The sequence below is a fragment of the Dysidea avara genome, chromosome 9, assembly GCF_963678975.1.
Source record: "Dysidea avara chromosome 9, odDysAvar1.4, whole genome shotgun sequence".
Lineage (NCBI taxonomy): Eukaryota > Metazoa > Porifera > Demospongiae > Dictyoceratida > Dysideidae > Dysidea > Dysidea avara.
The window spans coordinates 22,965,491-22,988,931 of record NC_089280.1 but is presented as its reverse complement, the minus strand read 5'-3'; the positions used below and the strand labels follow the sequence as shown (position 1 = coordinate 22,988,931).

At 37.7% G+C, this 23,441-nt stretch overlaps 1 long non-coding RNA gene across 1 annotated transcript in view; it reads left to right on the top strand.

Moving 5' to 3' along the window:
- The first annotated feature begins 3,208 nt into the window (after nucleotides 1-3,208).
- Nucleotides 3,209-23,441, top strand: part of LOC136266593 (uncharacterized) — a 45,349-nt gene continuing 25,116 nt past the window's right edge. The window contains exon 1 of the long non-coding RNA XR_010706175.1: nucleotides 3,209-3,305. This is a non-coding gene — a long non-coding RNA (uncharacterized lncRNA). The remainder of the gene's footprint in view (nucleotides 3,306-23,441) is intronic.

Sequence of the window (23,441 nt, the reverse complement as noted above, 5' to 3'; positions counted from 1 at the left end):
GTGAGAAGATTAAAGGGCATACCCTCAACTCTCACCCCCCCAACCTCCCTAGATAAAGCATGCTCCTCGTACTGAGTGTGCTTCTCACACTAGTACTGAAAAGTATAGAAATTTCAGCAATATCGAGTGTGCTTATAAGAATATTAAAGGAAGCAGGGGCATAGCTAGGATTTTTTGAAGGGAGGTTCCAACAGCAGTATTGAGTTATCAGAAGCAGGGGATTGGGGGCATAGCCCCCAACCGCTGAGAGACTTTCAATATTTTAATGAATCAAACTCAGCAAATTGCTGTATTTTATGCAAAAGTTTAATGCTTATAAGTGCCCCTGGGATGAAGATAAAGCTACCTAGTGGAAACAGACAGCATAACACATAGAGAGACATACAGTGATAGTTATCCCACTGGTATAGGAACCATAAATTCACTGATACAAATGGAATGACTTACAATCAAAACATTATAACTATACAAATATGCATGGCATGGATTCATTTTGCATAACAAATTACTGGAGTTCTATATCTTTAAACAGTCTAGTGCACACCAAAACTATAGCAGTATAAGGTGCTCAGTTTTGCATTTAATGTTAGAATGTCTGAAAAACTTCACTAATCAATTTCCATATGGATATTATTTACATGCATGTTCTATTAGATCAGTTGGCTCAATGTAGTGTCATGCGTGCAGATGGTTCACTGGGACATTTGAAAAGTGCAGGACAATCACCATAATTTAGACAAAGTATTAGAACACAGGCTATTATATTATACTACTGAATACTCTATTACAATATAGTATAGTGGCGAAGCCCCCAAAAATTAGCCAAATAGTGTAGTTTTTCATAAAAGCATGAACTTTCCACATAAATAGTATTTGACATGTATTTGATATAGTGCCATCGCAGATTTGATCTTTGGTGATCTTTATGGCCATTTTTGCCCAGAGATTTGATCATTTCCGTCTTTATCTCCCTGAGCCATTACTTAAAACATGGTACCAAAATTAAGGTCTTGTTGAACAAAACAACTTGAATTGATTTTTATTTGAAGTCAATTCCGTTTTGAAGTTATGATTGTTATTATCTCTGAAATTCTCTGAGTCAGTTAACCTGCATGCCTTTGGGGTGTAAATTATAGCTACCCATGGGGAGGTAAATTATCTCAGGTAATAGCTATAAAATTAATGATCATAACTTGAAATTAAATCACCTATTAACTTCAAATAAAAATTAAATTGTTTCGTTCAAAAAGATCTTCAGTGTTAGCTATAATGGTACCATGTTTTAGAGAGTTATAAGACAAAAATGATCAAATTTCTGGACAAAAAATTATTATTAACACTTTACAGTGACCAGCACTGAAGGTCTACAGCAACATGTGCTGCAGCCTTAGGATTACCTAACCTAATTTCAAGGACTTAGACTTAATGACTTACAGCTGGAAAGGTGTAACAGAAAAGGGGCCAAAGTAAGGAAAAAATTCCAAAAGTCACCAAAGGTTGATCTGCGATGGCACTATATCAAAAAATTTATGTCATGAGGAGTACTACTGAGCTAATATATAGCTACGTGGAAACTTTCATGCTTTTATGAAAAAGGCCACTATGTTTACTAATGCTTTTACTGACTGTCCATCTATTCAAGTGTTTGTTGACTTGAATAACCACTGAGCCTGTGAAGCTCCTCAAGCTACCATTCCAACTTCGATTCTGATAACTCCATATCGCCCTGATATTGTTGTGTACAATTCGCAAGTCCATTCTGTTGCTATGTTGGAATTGACCTGTCCACTAGACTCTGCCCATCATCTGGAATCAGCACGGAATAGAAAGCAATCGAAAGTTGAATATTTACAATTATTGGCAGAATTTGACAGATTAAGTATCTCCAGTTATTATGAAACCATCGAAATTTCAGCCTGACTTGGCCATTACCAACCAACCTCCATTGGAAACTACCTGAACTTCATCAAATTTTCCAACCCTACCATAACTATCCCCAAATCTACTGTAAGGAAATGTTTAGATGACCAAAGTATGACCGAGGACTATCACACTTTCTGTAATTTATGTACTTCCATAATTGATGGTCACGTTCTCTCTGTACGATTTTTGTGTTGTGCCGCTATATACTATATAAAATAGTATGGTAATGACTGTTCTATTAAAGTGTATTGCGATGCATGGTCTGCCATCTCGATCTTTTTAAAAAGCTCAAGTTAAAGGTGGTCCGGTATTGAGTTCGGTCTGGCTAATTAGCAAAATTAATTGAGACACGTGATCATGAGTTCACGTGATCATGAGTTCACATGATGCGATATGATACGTCAGAAACTATTAACGAGTCGCGTGAGTTATAAAGAAAGGGTGGAGCCTGCCGCGCTCACAAACGTGCCGATTTCCTTGTTTCATCTGCAGCAAATGTCTACCAATAGTGAAGGATCACACTTTGAAGGAGGATATGACTATCAGTTCATGGAAACGCCATCTGATGATCTGATTTGTAAAATTTGTCAATATCCCAGCAGAAATCCATACCTTAGTGTGTGTTGTGGACATGTGTTCTGCAAGTCATGTCTAGATGCATGTTCAACTACCTCATTCAATGTAGTGTGTCCCATGTGTCGTTCATTGCAATTTCAAGGCTTTGTTAACAAGCAAATTGATCGTAAAGTCAGGAGTTTACATGTATTCTGTGTGAACAAGGAAAAAGGATGTCGGTGGAAGGGTGAAATAAATAACATTAGCAATCACCTTGATGAAAAGTGTCAATTTCAGGATATTCGCTGCCCCTATCTTTGTGAGACGATAATGCAACGACAACAGTTGCCTTACCATATGAAGCATGAGTGTGTACGTCGTATAGTCAAGTGTAAATATTGCCACCTGTTCAGGGGAGAGTTTCAATGTTTCAGGCAACATTTGATGGAATGTCCATCTTTCCTATGGTGTGCCATTTGTTTCAAAATTATGCACTGGCAATGGTGATAATATCGACTCGGTTTTGATTGTAAACCGAGTCGATCCTAAAATAAACCGACTCGGTTCTGAGAAAACCGACTCGATTTTAAGTTAGAACCGACTCGATTTCAAGTAAAGAGCCTCGGTTAAAACCGACTCGGTTTTGAAATAAACCGACTCGATTTTAGTCAAAATTGACTGTTTGTGCAAATATTTAAATCGCAAATTTTTGTAACGTTTGTATGCGCCCATTAAAATAATTCACGTAACTGAGACGTGGCTGTACTACGTAGTTGTCAATCGACCCAGTATCAGACCGGTACGATAACGCAGCAGTAACTAAACAGGTATGAGACACACTTTAGGGTTTAGTGTTACAGTTACGCTGGTAGTCAAGTGTAGTAAATTTTGTATCCAAATTTCATAGTTAAAACTAAAAAATCATAACTGGCTTGACACTTTAAACATTTAGCTAGTACCTAAATCAACAGTTTTTGAAATTTCATTTGAATAATTTAGATGTAATCCAGTTACTATATACCCTCACCCCTGTAAACATGGTGTTTCATAGTCACCACAGCTCATCATTTTACTAATTACATGCAACTCAGACTTGAAACAAGTATGTCGGTATAAACAATGCTGATTACGCCTCCCTCTAATTATTCCAGTTTCTACTAACCAATTGTATGCTCATGATAAACAGTTTTGTAAAATGTTGATAGTTTAAAAAGAGACGACGGTTGGCTAAAGTTGGCCATCCTAGATGGCTCAGCATGGTAGACACACACAATGCAACAGGCAGCCCGCTGAATGTTCTTGTCCAATTAAGGGTCCCATATACTGGTTATGAGTGTTCAAACAAGAAGATTGGATGCACCAGGCTTCTGTATGCCATGGATTGACATCTTCAGAGCACTCACAAAGGCTGCATGCACTTATTGAAATTATAGATGCTTGGGTACAGATGTTACTTACGTCACAACCATTGAGTTGGTAGATAAACAGGGATAGTATTGCATGATGACCTGCTACCATATAGCCTAAACATTTCAAGGTGGAAAATTCTTGCTGATTTTGTGGTTTTAGGGGTTACCAACGAATGTTTTAGCCTTGAAATATTTAGAACTCCATACAGTCTAATACATTTTGGGAGTCTTTGCAAATCCGGAAAAAAAATATTTTTAGCAACATTGCTCAACCTTAAAAATCTAGGCTATATATGGTATACTTATAGTATGTTCAGGTTGAGCTGAATCCTCAAAAACATCTAATAACTCATGGATGCAATTACACACGATCTTGAAATTCGGCTCATTGTAGTACTGCTTGACCCGCTAAAAATATTTAAAAATGTTTTTGTTCAAATGTTTGACATAATATTTACGGCCAATCAAAATTTTCACAATACATTTCCTAAGGAGAAGCCATATAAGTACAGTGTCCATTACAGCCCTTTCCCGAACTTTTAATGGAGCCAAACCATACGTGTCTGTTGTTGACACCTTTGCTGTTACCAATAATCATCTGGTTGGCTGAAATGTTAACTCTGTTGAGAAAAAGTCCACTTTTAATTTTTAGCTGTTTTCAGGATTCAGCTCAACGTGAACATACTATAGTAAGATTACACACTTGGCTATGTTAATCATATTTGCCAGGTTACACCAAGTGTACAAATGTTGTTACTGCATGGTTGAATGCATGCCTAGTACATTTCACCACACTTCCAGTTATACATACATGCGCACAGTGATTTAAATTTTGTAGGGACAAACATTGCCTTATCACACAAAATTACAAACAAAAATTCATGATGTCATGGTAGTAAAATGAAATATTGCACTGTGTAATGTGTTACTGAAGTATACATATACATGAGAATCTGTCTACTCTTACGATTCGTTTACACTAGTTACAAAGTAATCTGGTAAGTGTGGTTTGTGTCCTTATACAGTTCTGCAGATCCTTGCGGAGGAGGCTGGAAGCATGTACACGAGTATAATTGTTCTGAACCTCAGGCTACTATAATACCTCCCGCTTGATGGATATGAAGAATCCGTCATGTAAAATTAAAGTGCGGCATTGAACTCCTATTTCTTCTTGAGCTCAACTATGTCACCCTTATTCTGCTGTACTATATTATAAAGTTGAAATTCTATATACCTTCAGGAACTTATACATAGGAATTTATATTGTTTTAAAAGCCATTCCAAAGCCAAGTATTGACATAAATGTAGCTACATACAGTAATGAATACTCTCAGTTTCAGCTACAGTACAAACTGAATGTTCAGGTTTACATTTACATGCACAAATACAATATTAATTCTTGAGGCATCTTATAGGGATACTCATTCAGAATTTACGGACACATTTTCATTTCCTTATATCTATAGTAATTCTGGGAATTATTATATTGAACAGTGTATCTTTCCGATATTTACTGCAGCAAATTTAGTACTCCTTACCATCCCACCCCTAAATAATATTCTAGATCCATTCTCTTGTAGAGGGGAGTCCCAATAGAGAGATAGTGTGAACAGTCTGCCAAGAAATTAGCATACAGTGTACAAGCTAGTACCGTACGCAAGGAAATTTTGATGTCAAAAAAAATTGAAGAATTAGTACGAATCGTCAATATTTAATTCGTCAAATTTTAACTGATTAAGCGCCTCTGTACTTTGTGCTGTGCAAAAGCATGTAAAACCAGTCTTAGTAAATACATTTTGAAGGTGCTTAGCCAAGTCCAAGCATTTCGTCAACTTTTAATTCGTCAAATCTGCACAATTGTGAATTCATCAAATTTTTGACGTCAAAATTTCCTTGCATACGGTAGTCTCTTGTGAAGTGCACAGAACTACAAAAACAGCAAAGCGAATCCTCGGCAGACAAATGATGGTCACCACTCAGTGCTGTTGCTATAATTCAATGCTACCACCTTAGTGAGTTGGAATCTTAACAATTTTCATAGCACTTATGATGCTTCCAACCCCCTCAACTTCTTAGTGGCTCTGTACTCCTCTTGTCCACAATCTTGGATTCCACCATGTAACTTCTGCCCTATGAAAACACGAATTGGACTGTGACACATGATTCACTATGACACTGTTTAGACCCACACTATGACCATTTACAGATCAAAAGTAAGTAAGAGGCCACTGTGAAACACAAATTCAACTCAGTAATCTACACACTAATTGAGGAGAAGTTATGTAGCTAATACTTATTACTTAATTCAGGCCTTAATTTACTTTTTAAGGTGTTGAGGACAAATGTCCTTACATATTCACAAATGTACAGACATAGAGTCAAATTGTATAGACATCAGCTAGAGAAGCACTTTAAATACACTGCTAGAAATGGAATAGAGAGTTTCCATTGAAAGTTTTGAGGCACACAACCACATAGCTGCATCATATCACCAGGCTGTGGTCATTACAGCTGCTGGTGATAGCAGTACACAAAGGGGAGGTGGCATTGGTAAATCCTTGGGTTGGGAAAATGTACAGTAGTATCTCCTAGTAACAAAGTGACAGTTATTGTTAGCACTACAAACAAACGTGCTTTTATGGGGATGGTATATTCAGCGGAAAGGCGGAAATAGTAGAATCATCATTTACAGATTATGAACAGCCTTAGAATACCCATCACCAGTTAGTTACCCACTGTTAAGTATATTAATACAGGTCATAGAACTCACCACGATTAATTGAAGCACACAGCCTTTGTAGTACCAATTTTCTGTCTTCTTGCAGCTTGCCATCATCTGTGGCAGTCAATTCTTAGACTTTAGACTAATCTCAAGCCTCGTCAATTGATTTAATGATTTATTGATCATCACTCTCCAATTAACATACCATATTGATTGATTGATTGATTATAACACCATATTTTAAAGCGCATGTTACTATAAGTGCCTTATATTTATGTACCAAACATGTGATAAGAGCATTCTAGAATGTTCTTTAACTTATGTGACTGATTACCACATTTTGAATTGTAGAACAATTGGTATTGAATGGTCAGGCTTAGCCTTGGGTGGTCATACTCTATTTTTTCGGGGTGGCGTTTACAGATTTTCAATCATAAACAAGTGCCCCCCTTGAAGGTGCTTCTAGTAATATGTGCTTCAAACTATGGAGTGTGAGTGGTGAGGTATGACCACACTATAAGAATTGAAGGCCATAGATGATGTTAAGCTATAAGAAGATAGAAAATCGGTGCTACAAAGACCATGAGCTTTTAATCGTGGTGAGTTCTATGAGCTGTATTTATATATTTAACAGTGAGTAGCTAACTTCTTGAGGGGTCCTTCACTTCCAGAAATGTCGTTGATGACCATGGAAATTTGGCAAATTTTATTAGAAATGTAGAAATGTTTGTTGGGAATTCAGAAATATTAACTGAAATTTTAAATACATAAATCCGTACGATTAAAAATTTTATAATGTTTGGCATTGAATTTTGATTATTTCATTAGTGTAAGTTATATTGCATGGATTTATATGTGTATATACACGAGGCCAGATGCAAGGAAGAGGGGTCACTATCAATAGAAGACGTATAGCGCCATCTAGATTATACGCACTAACATTTGTCCGTAATCTGCTTCGTAAATTTGTTGTATACTTTTGAGCTGATTCGATTCCCACAGTGCAAAGGCCACAGAATGTACTACAACTCAAGCTACAACTTCGTAGCACCCGAGAATTTCCAAGACAGAAATTCGGAAATTTGGTAGAAATTTATCCAGAAATTAGAAATTTGGATTGGCAAATTTCCACATTTCAAAATTTCGTAGATGGATTTTGTATGTGAAGGACCCCCCCGTAACTTCTGATGGGTGTTCTAAGACTGTCCATAATATAATCTGTAAATGATGATTCTGGTGTTTCCACCAGTTCCACCATTCCACTAAATATACCATCCCACTTTTATGGTACCATGCACTATTGGTTTTGCAAGGACATGTGTGTCCACCCAAAACTAATTATGTGCAGACATTGTGCTATTTGTGCGGATTTTGTCTGTTGACCGCACATTAATTTAAGGCCTGTAATTATCAATTTCTATAGAACCAGACACAATCCTCTATTACCACACTCATGCCATTACATTGAAACTTATGTCATGTAATAGCCGTGATGTTTTGATGTTTTACGGAACCTAGGTCACTATGGACGTACAAAACATGGGATGTTCTATTAGCATCTCAAAAACTACCACTGCAAATCTGCTTTTGTTCTTATTCACTATACTCCCATATTGCCTGTGGAGTATTGTGGCTAAAGCTGCTTAACTGTGACTGTGGAACAAATTTCACATTTGGTCATAAAATTCTGATTAAAGCATACGTTACGTAATCACTGACTTTTCTCCAAAATTTAGCACTGGATATTTTCAGGGCCGCCTACAGGGGGGAACTAGGGCAATTTGCCCTGGTCCCAAAGCTACATTAACTGTAGTTATAGGGCCCCACACTCTTGATTTGCCCCAGGCCCCCTAAATTTTCTTGGATTCTCTTGGCGGCCCTGGATATTTTGTTACTATATATATACTGCATGACAAATTAAATATCCCTCCTTCACTGTTTCTTCGAACAGTCTCTAATAACCATTGCTGAGTAGAGTTACAAAAAGTAATACGTCCAGAAGAGCATCAATTATTTCACATGATTTCCAATATTTCTACATGATATAAGATCAGATGTAATGGCATCCCATAAATATTTGTGTTTTCGGATCCTCTATACAATAGGCATACTTCAAAAAAAATTATTTACTACAACACTCAGTCCATCTGCTGAACTAACCAGTAATGCAGTTAACATGGCCTTTTAGTGTGGTGCGGGTGCACTTTAATTGAATACATATTTTACTACGCTGGACAACATGACACAAAACCCTAAAGTGTGTCTCATACCTTTAGTTATTGCCACGTAGTCCTTGTACCACTGGCTCCACAACTAGAGTACAGCCACAACTGTTTGAATGAATTATTTTAATGGGCGCATACAAGTGTTACAAAAATTCGCGATTTAAATATTTGTATGAATTTGTAAATCGAGTCAATTTTGACTAAAAATCGAGTTGGTTTTAACCGAAGCTCTTTACTTGAAATCGAGTCGGTTAGTTTCAGAATCGAGTCGGTTCTAACTTGAAATCGAGTCGGTTTATTTTAGGATCGACTTGGTTTGCAATCAAACCGAGACCAAACCGAGTCGATATTATCACCATTGCCAGCAGTGGCGGATCCAGGGGGGTTTCATTGGTTTCCACGGAAACCCCCTTTGAAAAATGATTGCGTAACAATTAAATGTTTTAATTATCGCGGCGTGCGTCTCGATCGAGATACTGTAATTAGAGCAGTCACAGTAGCTACTAAAGTAGTGTGTAGGAAGTTTTTAATATATTTTATGTACTATTACTAGGCTGTGACCTTTTTTTTTTTTTTTTTTTTTGGTCTCACCTTACCAAACCAGACGATGTAGTGCAAACGTTTGCGTATCTCATGTCAATATATATCTCCACCTTCTAAACTGGAAACCCCCTTTATAAATTCCTAGATCCGCCACTGGCCAGTGCATAATTTTGAAACAAATGGCACACCATACTTTCCTACTGTCATGTCCCAATGGTTGTAATAGTGATACGATTCTGCGTAAAGATTTAGAGGAGCACCAGAAAGTGTGTCCTCTTGCTCAAGTGAAGTGCAAGTTTTACAAAATGGGATGTACTGCCGTGATGGCTCGTAAGGATCAAGTGAATCACAATGTGTCAAGCTTGCAATATCATTTTGACCTTGTCATTCATGACCGCAGCATCATAATGTCTAAAATATCTGATATGCAAGGTGAACTTGCTGAAATCAAAAGGGCAAACGAAGACTTAAAGTATCGATTAGGTATAGCAGAAAAACAGATAACAGCTGCGAAAACTCAATTTTCACACAATGGAAATAGTGAAGCGATGTCCATAGCATTAGCCACTATTCTTACGTGCTTTGGTATTTTACTAAGTACATTACTGTTTATGTATGGTTTAGTGCACATGGTATAACGATCAGTGACAGGGCACCATTTAAAGAATTATAAGGACTGGTAGAATGATTGCATTATAATGTGCATGCGTGTATCTAACCAAGATTTGTAAGTAGCAAAAATTCTGAACACGAATAAAACAAGTTTGTACTGTCTTCTAGGGGAAGATCTAGTATTTTTTGAAAGGGGGGGCTAAACTGGACTGGGACATAGGTAACTAGCCAGACAATAAAAAGAAGATGCCAAGCTTTCTCACAAGACCCTAGTGGTAACATTCATGTATCCATGGTAAAATTACCTATTTGGAATAATGACTACATTTGTATGCAAAAATGTAGGGAATGTGGAGGCATTCCCCCACTTAGGAAAGTTTTGAAAATTAGGCCCTCTAAATATGAACCTGAAAGTGTTTTTAGCAGTTTTTCAGTGGAAAATAATGGAATTTCAGTTTATATCATTAAATTTTTACTTTTCCATTAATCAAGACTGATTGCAATATGCATTGAGTAGTTATCAATATCATGCATGCATGATAATCTTATCATTTGTAACTACAAAGCATTTAGAAGATATAGCTAGCTATATGTAACAGGATTTGACAAAACCAGGCTTCCACACACACACATCCATGTGCATTTATGATTTAAAGGACCATAACTTAATGTATGGGAGTATATATGTTATCACTTTCAACAATGCAGTGAAATTAGTATGAAAAGTTTAGGTCAATAGCATGCAAAGTGATCAAGCTACAAGCGATTAAAGTCAAAATTTTTTGTCAAATCTGGTCACATATAAAATAATGCATCAGCTCCTCTTAATTATAGCCATGCTCTAATCAGCTAGATCTGTGAGGCAGAAATATGTATAGCTAATTATAAGTAGTAGTGTTGTTGAACGTAAATGTGATCACAATTATTATCCATGCTACTTAGCCTAGTGACAAATAAAGTGTACTTACTGAAAAGCAAAATGCAGTGAAACACAAAGCAGCTAGGGTACTCAGGGGGTGTAGGAAGCATGGCCATACACCCATAAATATTTCCAGTGGCATAATTAACCGGTGTCAGCACACTGTAATAGTACTGGCTCCTTCCTTTAATGTACATATTTGAACTTCAAGACATGCTGTTTGCTATCAAATCTATCAAATCACCAACTAATCAGTTCAGCATCAATAACTACATCACTTTCAACTCTACCAATACTAGATCAGGCTCACTCATGTTATCTCAACATCTTAACAACATATCACGACATTCTTATTTTCATCGTTTACCATCCCTGTGGAATGCCAAGACCTAAATGTGTCCGTTTGTTTGCTGAAATCTAAACTGAAATCATATCTGTGGGATCAGCTGCACTCTAAATTACTTGTGTCCATGCTCCAGAAGTCACCAAACTAAACCTCCATTTACCAATTTTAACCACTTATAATCTTAACTATGTAATTACTTAAGTAGTTAGTATTAATTGTATGTACTCTATGACTGTTGGTTGCTACCAACAGACCTTTGGTGTTTTTTTTCATCCTAAAACTTAAATAAATAATATATTACTGAAAAGATCGAGATATACATACTCTAATAGAGCAGTCAATGACTGTAACACACTCGAGACCTTTTTTTTTGGTCTTCAGCTTTACCACTGCATGGGCACCCATAAGTTAAATATCTTCTTACGCCCCTGGTACTAGTAGCTATTTATAGCTAGTCCACTGGCAAATCTTAGCAAAGTACAACTTTATTTGCATTATGGATTTGCTGTTGTGGTAGTCAACATATTTCTGGATCTGCCAGGTTATGAAGACTGATCTATAGACTAAAGCTAGCTACAAATGCCAGCACCATAACCCACAGCATGGGGTCATATCAGAAGGTAACTGATAAAGATTTAACATTCATAGACAAAAGTGGGTGAATGCATGCCTTGTGAGACTGTAAATTACCAAGACTACAGTTTGCTATAAAATTCAATGGCTGCATGGGTTGCAGGGGTGGATCTAGGAGGTGGGCTATGGGGGCTTCAGCCCCCCTTCATTTTTATTGGCTTTACTTGATCAATATGCTGAGGATTATAGTGAAATTTTCTCTTAGCATAATTATATGATCACTAATAATACAAATACTCATAAAACCACCTTATAAACATCTTTCCAAGGTATTATCAGTGGATTTATGCTAAAGGTTATGTAACAAGGACCCGGATCAACATTGGAGATGTACAAGATCGAGATACTCTATAGCGCAGTCACCTAACTACTCTATAGAACATTCAGTGTAAACATAAAAGTTGCAATTGGTTATGTTATGGATTTTTCCAAATCTGCCTATACCTATACATACAATGAAGTGCATTGGTCTGTTTTAAAAGGCTTGTTCATTTACTTGTGTATAGTATTACCAGTACCGGTATACTTAATTCAGGTACACAATTTCCATTGAAGATGCTCTCGATTCAATCTTGTATATATCATTCAAATTTCAGTTTCAATATTATTATTCTATCATGCACATAATTGTGAGAGGGTGCATCATGTGCTTGGTTGTCTGAACTGAACCTACCCAAACATTTCCATTAGCAAATGCTGCAGAGAGCCATATATATCTATAAAGGCAGTATATAAAATATCTACAGGCAGAACTATGCATTTCAGTTATGTGGAAATGTCTCCAAATTGCAGTTTTATAGCATCTATTTTCAAAATCTCCTTTAAAATTGGGGGGAATGGCCCCCCAGACCCCACTAAGTTCCAGCAATTGTTTTGCATGCTGGCTCCACCCAAGAGATTAGTACCGTATACGTAAAAAGTTTCGAGGTGGAAAACTTTCGTATATAGATGAGCGACTGACAAGATTCGGAGAAAAAATTTTTTTTTTTAATTAAGGCTTTACAGCACAAGTGCTGAAGGTCTGTAGGACACCTGTTCCTACAGCCTGTTTAAAGTTGTTACAGAAAGTATGTTTGAAAAGGTGGAAGCTAGGCAGTCACAATAGTTAATTATGTGCACAATTGTTGGATTCGGAGGAAAATTTTCGTTTAGGTGAAAGGTGATCTACAAAATCTACGAAAATTTTTACGTATATACATTTATACAGTACCTTGAGTTAGCCCCCTTCCCCCCTATTAAATCCTAGATCCGCCCCTGGGTTGGTAGCTATACATATTATACTGAAGCTGATAACTCTAACCAAATAAACTAACACTAACACTTTTGAATCATATCAAGACACACGGTAGTGTGTCGTACGGCCCAAGAAGCCGGCGTGCCACCCGTGAGTATATTAACAGGAAGAAAGAAAACGCAATTTTCACACCTATGTAGCTCTGTGATCCCTTATCCGATTGGAACCAAATTTACTAGAGAGGTGCCGGCCAGCAAGGGGAGTCTACACACCAAATTTGAAGAAACTCGCTCCAGCCATTTCCGAGATACGAGCGAACAAAATTTCGTTTTAATTACTTCGTTTTTTTTTGTTTTGTTTTTTTTGTTTTTTTTAAAGAAAGAAGAACCGGCCCAAGTTGGCACTCCCATCCACCACACTCTACTCTACGCTAAGATGTTCTATAAAATGGGTTTAGCCTATTCCTACTGAAACAGAACCTACAGAACATAGAATAGAAAAAAAAAAGGAAATGGGGCTTAAACGGCCCCAAGACGCCCCTCCCCCAGTGCAAGGTCAACTGATGCTGGAACATGACCCTTAAAGGGATGACCAGAGGACTTCTTCTTCTACTACTACTTCTTCTTCATTTCGCACATTTCGCAAAATCCGCCATAAAACACGAATGCGTGCTCGGATCGGGCTGAAATTTGGCACACTTAAAGGGCTCATTAAGGCGGATCTCTGTACCAACTTTGGTAGGAATCCGATGAACATTCACGGAGGTATGACCGATTATTTGCGTAAAATAAGGTCGAAGGTCTGTCACGCCTACAGGGTAAACTCCTTTGAGGAATCAGTTGAAAATTGCTATGTAGATGGAGCAACCATCGTAGGAGTGCCTTTTTGTGGTTTGAAAGGAATCGGGATAAAGACCACGGAGATATGACACAAAACCCGACCTGTGTCAAAATTACGCGATCGATTTTTATGAATAAAAATACTATTAGTTTTCGTATCTATCAGGCAAACCGCTTAGAACAATGTGCTGAAAACCAGTGTGTAGCTGGAATAATCATCATAGAAAGTTCTTGCAGTAGTACAGAAGAATCGGATTACAAACCACTGAGTAATGATTCGAAAGGCAACTACGTGTAGCAAATGCGAGATCGAGATACTCTAATAGAACAGTCACCCTAATAGAGCATTCAGCTACGTTTATAACTTACTCCATTACAGAATTATATTACATTGCAGGATATTCTGTACGGAATTCAGCTACAAACAGTTAATCTGATAGACAATTCAGCTACATGCAAGTCACCCTGTAGAGAGTTCATCTAGAAACAAGTCACCCTGTATCAGCTAGAAGAAGTCACCTTGTAGAGAGTTCAGCTACAAAGAAACCATCATGTAGAGAGTTCAGCTGCAAACCAATCACAACTCAGCTACAAACAAACATGCCCTGTAAAAAGATCAGCTAGAAGAAGTTACCTTGTAGAGAGTTCAGCTACAAAGAAATCACCATGTAGAGAGTCAAAGCTGCAAACAAATCACCAAGTAGAAAGTTCAGCTATGAACAGATCACCCTGTTGAGAGTTCAGTTAGGAAAAAGTAATCCTGTAGAGAGATCAGCTAGAAGTATCAACTTGTAGAAAGTTCAGCTACAAACAAATCATCTGTAGAGAGTTCAGCTACAAACAAATCACCCTGCAGAGAGATCAGCTAGAAGAAGTCACCTTGTAGAAAGTTCAGCTGCAAACAAATCCCCTGTAGAGAGTTCAGCTAGAAACAAGTCACCCTGTAGAGAGATCAGCTAGAAACAAGTCATCCTGTAAAGAGTTCAGCTAGAAGAAGTCACATTGTAGAGAGTTCAGCTACAAAGAAACTACCATGTAGAGAGTTCAGCTGCAAACAAATCACCCTGTAGAGAACTCAGCTACGAACAAATCACCCTGTAGAAAGATCAGCTAGAAGAAGTTACTATGTAGGGAGTTCAGCTACGAACAGATCACCCTGTAGAGAGTTCAGCTACAAACAAATCACCCTGTAGAGAGTTCAGTTACAAAGAAACCACCATGTAGAGAGTTCAGCTGCAAAAAAATCAATCACTCTGTAGAGAGTTCAGCTAGAAGAAGTCACCTTGTAGAGAGTTCAGCTGCAAATAAATCGCCCTGTAGAGAATTCAGCTACAAACAAATCACCCTGTAGAAAGATCAGCTAGAAGAAGTTACCTTGTAGAGAGTTCAGCTACAAAGAAACCACCATGTAGAGTGTTCAGCTGCAAACAAATCACCTGTAGAGAGTTCAGCTAGAAACAAGTCACCTTGTAGAGAGATCAGCTAGAAACAAGTCACCCTGTAGAGAGTTCAGCTAGAAGAAGTCACATTGTAGAGAGTTCAGCTACAAAGAAACTACCATGTAGAGAGTTCAGCTGCAAACAAACACCCTGTAGAGAACTCAGCTACAAACAAATCGCCCTGTAGATAGATCAGCTAGAAGAAGTTACCTTGTAGGGAGTTCAGCTACAAAGAAATCATCATGTAGAGAGTTCAGCTGCAAACAAATCATCCTGTAGAGAGTTCAGCTATGAAAATATCACCCTGTAGAGAGTTCAGCTAGAAGAAGTCACCTTTTAGAGAGTTCAGCTACAAAGCAACCACCATGTAGAAAGTTCAGCTGCAAAAAAAATCAATCACTCTGTAGAGAGTTCAGCTAGAAGAAGTCACCTTGTAGAGAGTTCAGCTGCAAATAAATCACCCTGTAGAGAATTCAGCTACAAACAAATCACCCTGTAGCAAGATCAGCTAGAAGAAGTTACCTTGTAGAGAGTTCAGCTACAAAGAAACCAGAGTTCAGCTGCAAACAAATCACCTGTAGAGAGTTCAGCTAGAAACAAGTCACCCTGTAGAGAGATCATCTAGAAGAAGTCACCATGTAGAGAGTTCAGCTACAAAGAAACCGCCATGTAGAGAGTTCAGCTGCAAACAAATCAGCCTGTACAGAGTTCAGATACAAAACTAATCACAGATCAGCTGGAAACAAGTCACATTGTAGAGAGATCAGGTAGTATAAGTTACCTTGTAGAGAGTTCAGCTACAAAGAAACCACCATGTAGAGAGTTTAGCTGCAAACAAATCACCCAGTAGAAAGTTCAGCTATGAACAGATCACCCTGTTGAGAGTTCAGTTAGAAACAAGTCATCCTGTAGAGAGATCACCTAGAAGGATCACCTTGTAGAGAGTTCAGCTACAAACAAATCACCTGTAGAGAGTTCAGCTACAAACAAATCGCCCTGTAGATAGATCAGCTAGAAGAAGTTACCTTGAAGGGAGTTCAGCTACAAAGAAATCACCCTGTAGAGAGTTCAGCTACAAAGAAATCATCATGTAGAGAGTTCAGCTGCAAACAGGTCATCCTGTAGAGAGTTCAGCTATGAAAAGATCACACTGTAGAGAGTTCAGCTAGAAGAAGTCACCTTTTAGAGAGTTCAGCTACAAAGCAACCACCATGTAGAGAGTTCAGCTGCAAACACATCACCCTGTAGAGAATTCAGCTACAAACAAATTGTCTTGTAGAGAGACCAGCTAGAAACAAGTCACCCTGTAGACAGATCAGCTAGAAGAAGTTACCTTGTAGAGAGTTCAGCTGCAAACAAATCAGCCTGTACAGAGTTCAGATACAAACTAATCACAGATCAGCTGGAAACAAGTCACATTGTAGAGAGATCAGGTAGTATAAGTTACCTTGTAGAGAGTTCAGCTACAAAGAAACCACCATGTAGAGAGTTTAGCTGCAAACAAATCACCCAGTAGAAAGTTCAGCTATGAACAGATCACCCTGTTGAGAGTTCAGTTAGAAACAAGTCATCCTGTAGAGAGATCACCTAGAAGTATCACCTTGTAGAGAGTTCAGCTACAAACAAATCACCTGTAGAGAGTTCAGCTACAAACAAATCGCCCTGTAGATAGATCAGCTAGAAGAAGTTACCTTGAAGGGAGTTCAGCTACAAAGAAATCACCCTGTAGAGAGTTCAGCTACAAAGAAATCATCATGTAGAGAGTTCAGCTGCAAACAAATCATCCTGTAGAGAGTTCAGCTATGAAAAGATCACACTATAGAGAGTTCAGCTAGAAGAAGTCACCTTGTAGAGAGTTCAGCTACAAAGAAACCATCATGTAGAGAGTTCAGCTACAAAGAAAGCACCATGTAGAGAGTTTAGCTGCAAACAAATCACCTGTAGAGAGTTCAGCTACAAACAAATCACCTGTAGAGAGTTCAGCTAGAAGAAGTCACCTTGTAGAGAGTTCAGCTACAAAGAAACCGTCATGTAGAGAGTTCAGCTACAAAGAAAGCACCATGTAGAGAGTTTAGCTGCAAACAAATCACCTGTAGAGAGTTCAGCTAGAAACAAATCACCCTGTAGAGAGATGAGCTAGAAGAGGTCACCTTGTAGAGAGTTCAGCTACAAAGAAACCATCATGTAGAGAGTTCAGCTACAAAGAAAGCACCATGTAGAGAGTTTAGCTGCAAACAAATCACCTGTAGATAGTTCAGCTACAAACAAATCACCTGTAGAGAGTTCAGCTAGAAGAAGTCACCTTGTAGAGAGTTCAACTACAAAGAAACCGTCATGTAGAGAGTTCAGCTACAAAGAAAGCACCATGTAGAGAGTTTAGCTGCAAACAAATCACCTGTAGAGAGTTCAGCTAGAAACAAATCACCCTGTAGAGAGATCAGCTAGAAGAGGTCACCTTGTAGAGAATTCAGCTACAAAGAAACCATCATGTGGAGAGTTCAGCTACAAAGAAATCACCCTGTAGAGAGTTCAGCTAGAAGAAGTCACCTTGTAGAGAGTTCAGCTACAAAGAAACCATCATGTAGAGAGTTCAGCTACAAAGAAACCACCATGGATGTAGAGAGTTTAGCTGCAAACAAATGACCTGTAGAGAGTTCAGCTAGAAGAAGTCACTTTGTAGAGTTCAGCTACAAAGAAACCATCATGTACAGAGTTCAGCTACAAAGAAAGCACCATGTAGAGAGTTTAGCTGCAAACAAATCACCTGTAGAGAGTTCAGCTAGAAACAAATCACCCTGTAGAGAGATCAGCTAGAAGAGGTCACCTTATAGAGAGTTCAGCTACAAAGAAACCATCATGTGGAGAGTTCAGCTACAAACAAATCACCCTGTAGGGAGTTCAGCTAGAAGAAGTCACCTTGTAGAGAGTTCAGCTACAAAGAAACCATCATGTAGAGAGTTCAGCTACAAAGAAACCACCATGGATGTAGAAAGTTTAGCTGCAAACAAATTACCTGTAGAGAGTTCAGCTAGAAACAAATCACCCTGTAGAGAAATCAGCTAGAAGAATTTATCTTGTAGAGAGTTCAGCTACAAAGAAACCATCCTGTATATAGTTCAGCTATATTTTAAGTCACCCAGTAGAGAGATCAGCTGCTAAAAAATATACTGTGGGGAATAATGGGCATGTAATAAATATATGTATATAATTTGTATAATTACTAATAAAATCAAAAATAATTGAAGTATTAAAAATCTTCTATAAGTTCTTTTCTTCTTCCTGTGGTAAATAAAAAAACACATGGGTTAAAAAAGCCCCAAAGCCAGCCTATGGCTGGCTTTGCAGTATACAAATACAAAAAGAAGTGATATCTAATCAAAAACAGCCAAGCTGTAAAAAAAGGTGCGGCCCCCAAAAAGGCCATGGTGAAAAAAGATGTGAAATCCAAGGTGGCGGCCAAGAAATGGCTGTGATGGTAGGTTAATGGTAAAAATTTTAATATCGACAATTCAGGTGAATTTTGTGCCACTTGGTCTTGGCATCAAATTCACCTGAATTGTCGTTATTAAATTTTTTACCATTAACCTACCATCACAGCTATTTCTTGGCCGCCACCTTGGATTTCACATCTTTTTTCACCATGGCCTTTTTGGGGACCGCACCTTTTTTTACAGCTTGGCTGTTTTTGATTAGATAATCTTAGTGGAAAAACACTGCTAATATCTGAATAAAACAAAACCCACAATTAAATTTTTTATAACTGGACCACAATCGAAACCCGTTTTTTGAAGAACTCTTGAGGAAAAGGAAGCTATCATACTCTCCTGGAACAGAGTTGAACAATAGGTATACATAGCTAGACATTATTTGTGTTGGTAGTGATGCATAGTTCCTGAAATAAGGCCAGGCAAACTTGATTAATTGTTTCTCATCCCCGCCCGCCTCCCTTAATTTTTACCCCACTGCATGCCTCTGATTTCATCATTGCCATTTTCAATCACGTGCACACGTATTTTGATGCTAAGAAGGCTGGCTATCATTTTACAGCACAGCAAATGTCACTTGCACCACAGAAACGGTGGTAAAACGCAAGTACTAGTTCTTAAAACGCTTTAGCTAATTAACCTTTGTAGTAACAGACAGCCTGATTTGGAGTATTTTCTTTAATAATGAAAAATGACCTCCCGCATGGAAATCCAAATTTTTATGGATGAGCAAGTTTCCTGGCCTAGGTCTGCTTTTGATACACATGATTTAGGGTGAAGGAAAGGGAGGGGGTGCTACACTCCCTTAGCCCCTCCCCCAAATCCACCTCCATCTTTCCCCACTAAGCATTTGCAAAAGTGTTTCAAGTTAGTTTAGTAAGTTGTGCACACATGCATGGATGCAATTTCTACATAATGTATACAAATCATATTAAAACGTAATGACTGGAGAAATCAATGATTCACAAAAAATGTGGTGGGAAAGTTAGCGATGTTTCAGCATATAACAAAGCCTCACTTGAAATTGACAAATTATTCTGCACTGGGGAATATATAGCATGACATCAAGGATATATAAGAATTAAATAGTTAATTTATAATTATTGTCTCATTATTTATTGCTTAGCTCAACCTAATTTCCTATGACTGGAAAGACAACTCCTTCCAGCCGAAGAACGTATATACATGATGTTATAAAATGGTGGAAGATGGAGTTGGAAGTTATGTGTTTTCTAACACAACAAAAACACGTGCACCATACGTTTAGAATTACACTTGACAATTGCAATGATATTATAGTTACCATGGTATGCAAGTCAGCCGGGTGGTGGTATAAGGCATGCAGAGCATGCAGTCATTCTATGTGAACAGCATCTTACTTTAAGTATTAAAATTGTTCTATATAGTGGTACCCATGCAGTATATATGTATAATTGTTATACCCTTACACACTGTGATGAAACTCATAGAATTGTAAACTGTGTTACGGCAACTATAACCATGCAGCTATACAGGTGTTGGTTTGTTGAAAGCCTCAATAACAAGGCCACTTTTTTATGGCTGCATTGAAGAGGTTTATAGTAATAGGGCCACTTATTATGCATGCATCCCATAGAAATTTCATATTACTTGCTGAGTATATGAAAACTAGAACTTTGCATATAGCTAGCTTGCTATATGATTTCATGAAATAAATGCACATACGCAGTTTGTATACCATTCTAGTTATGTGACAATTTGCTTTAGGCTTATATATAGCTGAAATGGCTGTCACTGAAATCTTGATCAGTGCATGAAGACTGCTTAGAAAGTATATATTCTATGACAAGATATTTCTCAAAAATTTCCATTATAAATGCTTTTATAGCGATAGCCCCCAGACCTGCTTGCTCCATATACCTGCTACCGTGTCCCTGGTGCACCCTCCTTCCCCTTCCCCTTTCCCTTGCCAAACCATGGAACCAGTACCACCCCGGAAATTTTTTCTGCATCACTATTACTATCATTGTTGTGTGCAAGTACTGTTGATGGTAAGTATAATACTGCATACTACTTATAGCTTATAGTCTACTAACTTTGCATGCTGTTCACTTGTTATTCAAGAGTATTACATTAGTACTAGTAATAGCATGGGTAGCAGTGAAATTTGGGATAAATACCACGAGTGTTGTATTGGAAATGGGGATAAATTTCACGAGGCGAAGCCGAGTGAAATTTACCATTTCCAATACAACAAGAGTGGTATTTATCCCAAATTTCACTGCTACCCATGCTATTCCCAGTTAATACCATACTCGCTGTATATATGCATGCTGTGCATTAGCGTTGCTATGTACGCAATTTGTCACTATGTACTAAACATGTGTCAACACTAATTGTTAACATAAATTCTAGCCAATGAAATTGCAATTGCAACTTTTTCACTGCTACCAGTGAAATACGGGATAAATTTCACTGCTACTATTGAGACTTTTGTATGGGCAGTGAAACAGGTATGGTATTAGTGGGGGTATTTCTCTCAACCCTGCTTTCCAGTTTGGTGCATATCTTGATGTCTTGCAAATCATTTGCCTACATTTCATGCAAAAAGAACATTTAGCCAGAAGCACTTCTGACATCGGGCATGCATCTTTTCTTACTGCAAACCAATTTCAGAATGCCTTCTGAGTATATAGCCTCTTCACTGACCTATATATCAAGAGACTAATTTCTGCAGTTGTCATTTGTGTTTTGTACAGGTTTGTTTTCTTTTAAAGGCTTGTTCTACTACTTGTAATTGTGCATGTTGAACTACGGTTTTCAGTTCACTGTTTTGTGTATACACTCTGGTATGGAGGAATGGCCATGCATTGGCCAAGTTTGGAATCCAAACAAATCTTGATCACTGAAAAAAATCAAGAACACTTGCTATATAAGCAGTTCTGTGCAGATATATAGTCACCAGATCATCTTGTCATGTTAATCTGCACGTGTAACAAATTGGTGCAGCCATATGCTTAAATGAAACACACTAGCTACTAATCATCTGTAATTCTGTATGGAGCAACACATAATTATGTGCATACAAATGCCCATAGCTCCTTTAAGAGGAATTTCAGTACATTGCAATTCAGTGATCTGCTGACAGATTACAATGGAAGCCTATAATATTGCTATGATCACTATGGTATTATGCATCTGTACATTTAGCAGTCTTACAATTATTTTTTTGCTGCGTAAGTTTTTTTTCTAGGTGGCAATTAAGTCAGTGAGCTGCAGGTACGTATATAGTTCAAGTGCATAATGATTTACTCTGAGTGTCTTTGCATACATTAATTTATGGAGCCTATGATATAAGAACAAGTATATCTATATATATTTTGGTGTAGCCCTATATAAAATAATCACTGCCATGCCAGCATGTTTACAGGCTATAGATAGCTAGCAGTTCAAATTATGCCATATCAGTTGTTATAGCTATAGTTACAAATCCTTAGTCCATTCTTGTTAGGATACCTCAAAGTTGTCATTGAGATAATCACCTTACTTCTCAATTATTACACTTACTGTAGGCTCTTTTAGAGGCCTGCATTAGTAAACATATAATAAACTTCTTTTTAATATAATACAAAAAACACTAGTAAAATAAAAACGTACATGTTTATACTGTCAAAACCTCAAAAAAATATCACCGATACTAGTATAGTTATGTCCTTTCTTATAACTATGTTTGCTCCGTCCTAAGCTTTTTCAATGCTGTCGCAATTTCCTTTTCCAGGTTAACATTTTCGTCAACTACTTTAACTTTCAATAGATGGAAGTTGTCATACATTTTCTGCAACACTTCTTTCACATACTGTTGTACGCTGATTGTACTTGTTCCATCAACAGACTCATCCTTCAAGCTACCTACATCATCTCTAAACTCATTGATGTTTACCTTTATGGTTTCAATATCTTTTTGAAATGCATTCAGCTGTGTGAAGAACAAATTGAGACAGTGGTATACACGTTTAACGGTTAATTTTATTCTTTTCTTTATTTCATCGTTGAGCCTTGCAGCACCAAAACTTCTCCCAAAGTTTTAATGGTTCTATCAGTATAAAAGGAAACCATGGTACTTCCAGCTGATATAAAGATCTTGGATAACTCCGTTGCCTCTTCTGGCATACGTGAAGCAATGACCAAACCTGATACCACTCCTCCTATGCAGTAAAACATTGTTTTCATGCCTGTTTTCAATAACTTTGCTTGAGATGCTTGAACTTCAGCTTCCCGCCTTTCAACCTCTTCACTGATAAGTGGTTTGTCTGAGACACGAATCAGTTCAGTGATCTGTTGTTTTACTGTATCTATTTTTACTGGACAGTCGTTATCCATCTTTTCGACATCTTTTTCCACCTGACAGATCAATTTCATCAAACATTGAAGGAAATCCGCAATTGTATCTTTAGCTTTCGAAAACTCACTCTTGTTTAGAAGATCGATGATTCCAGGAATAACCGCATTACTTCCATAATTGACCAACACCTTTGTGCTGGAAAGGATTCTTTGATAAAAATCGCGAATGCAGCTAAT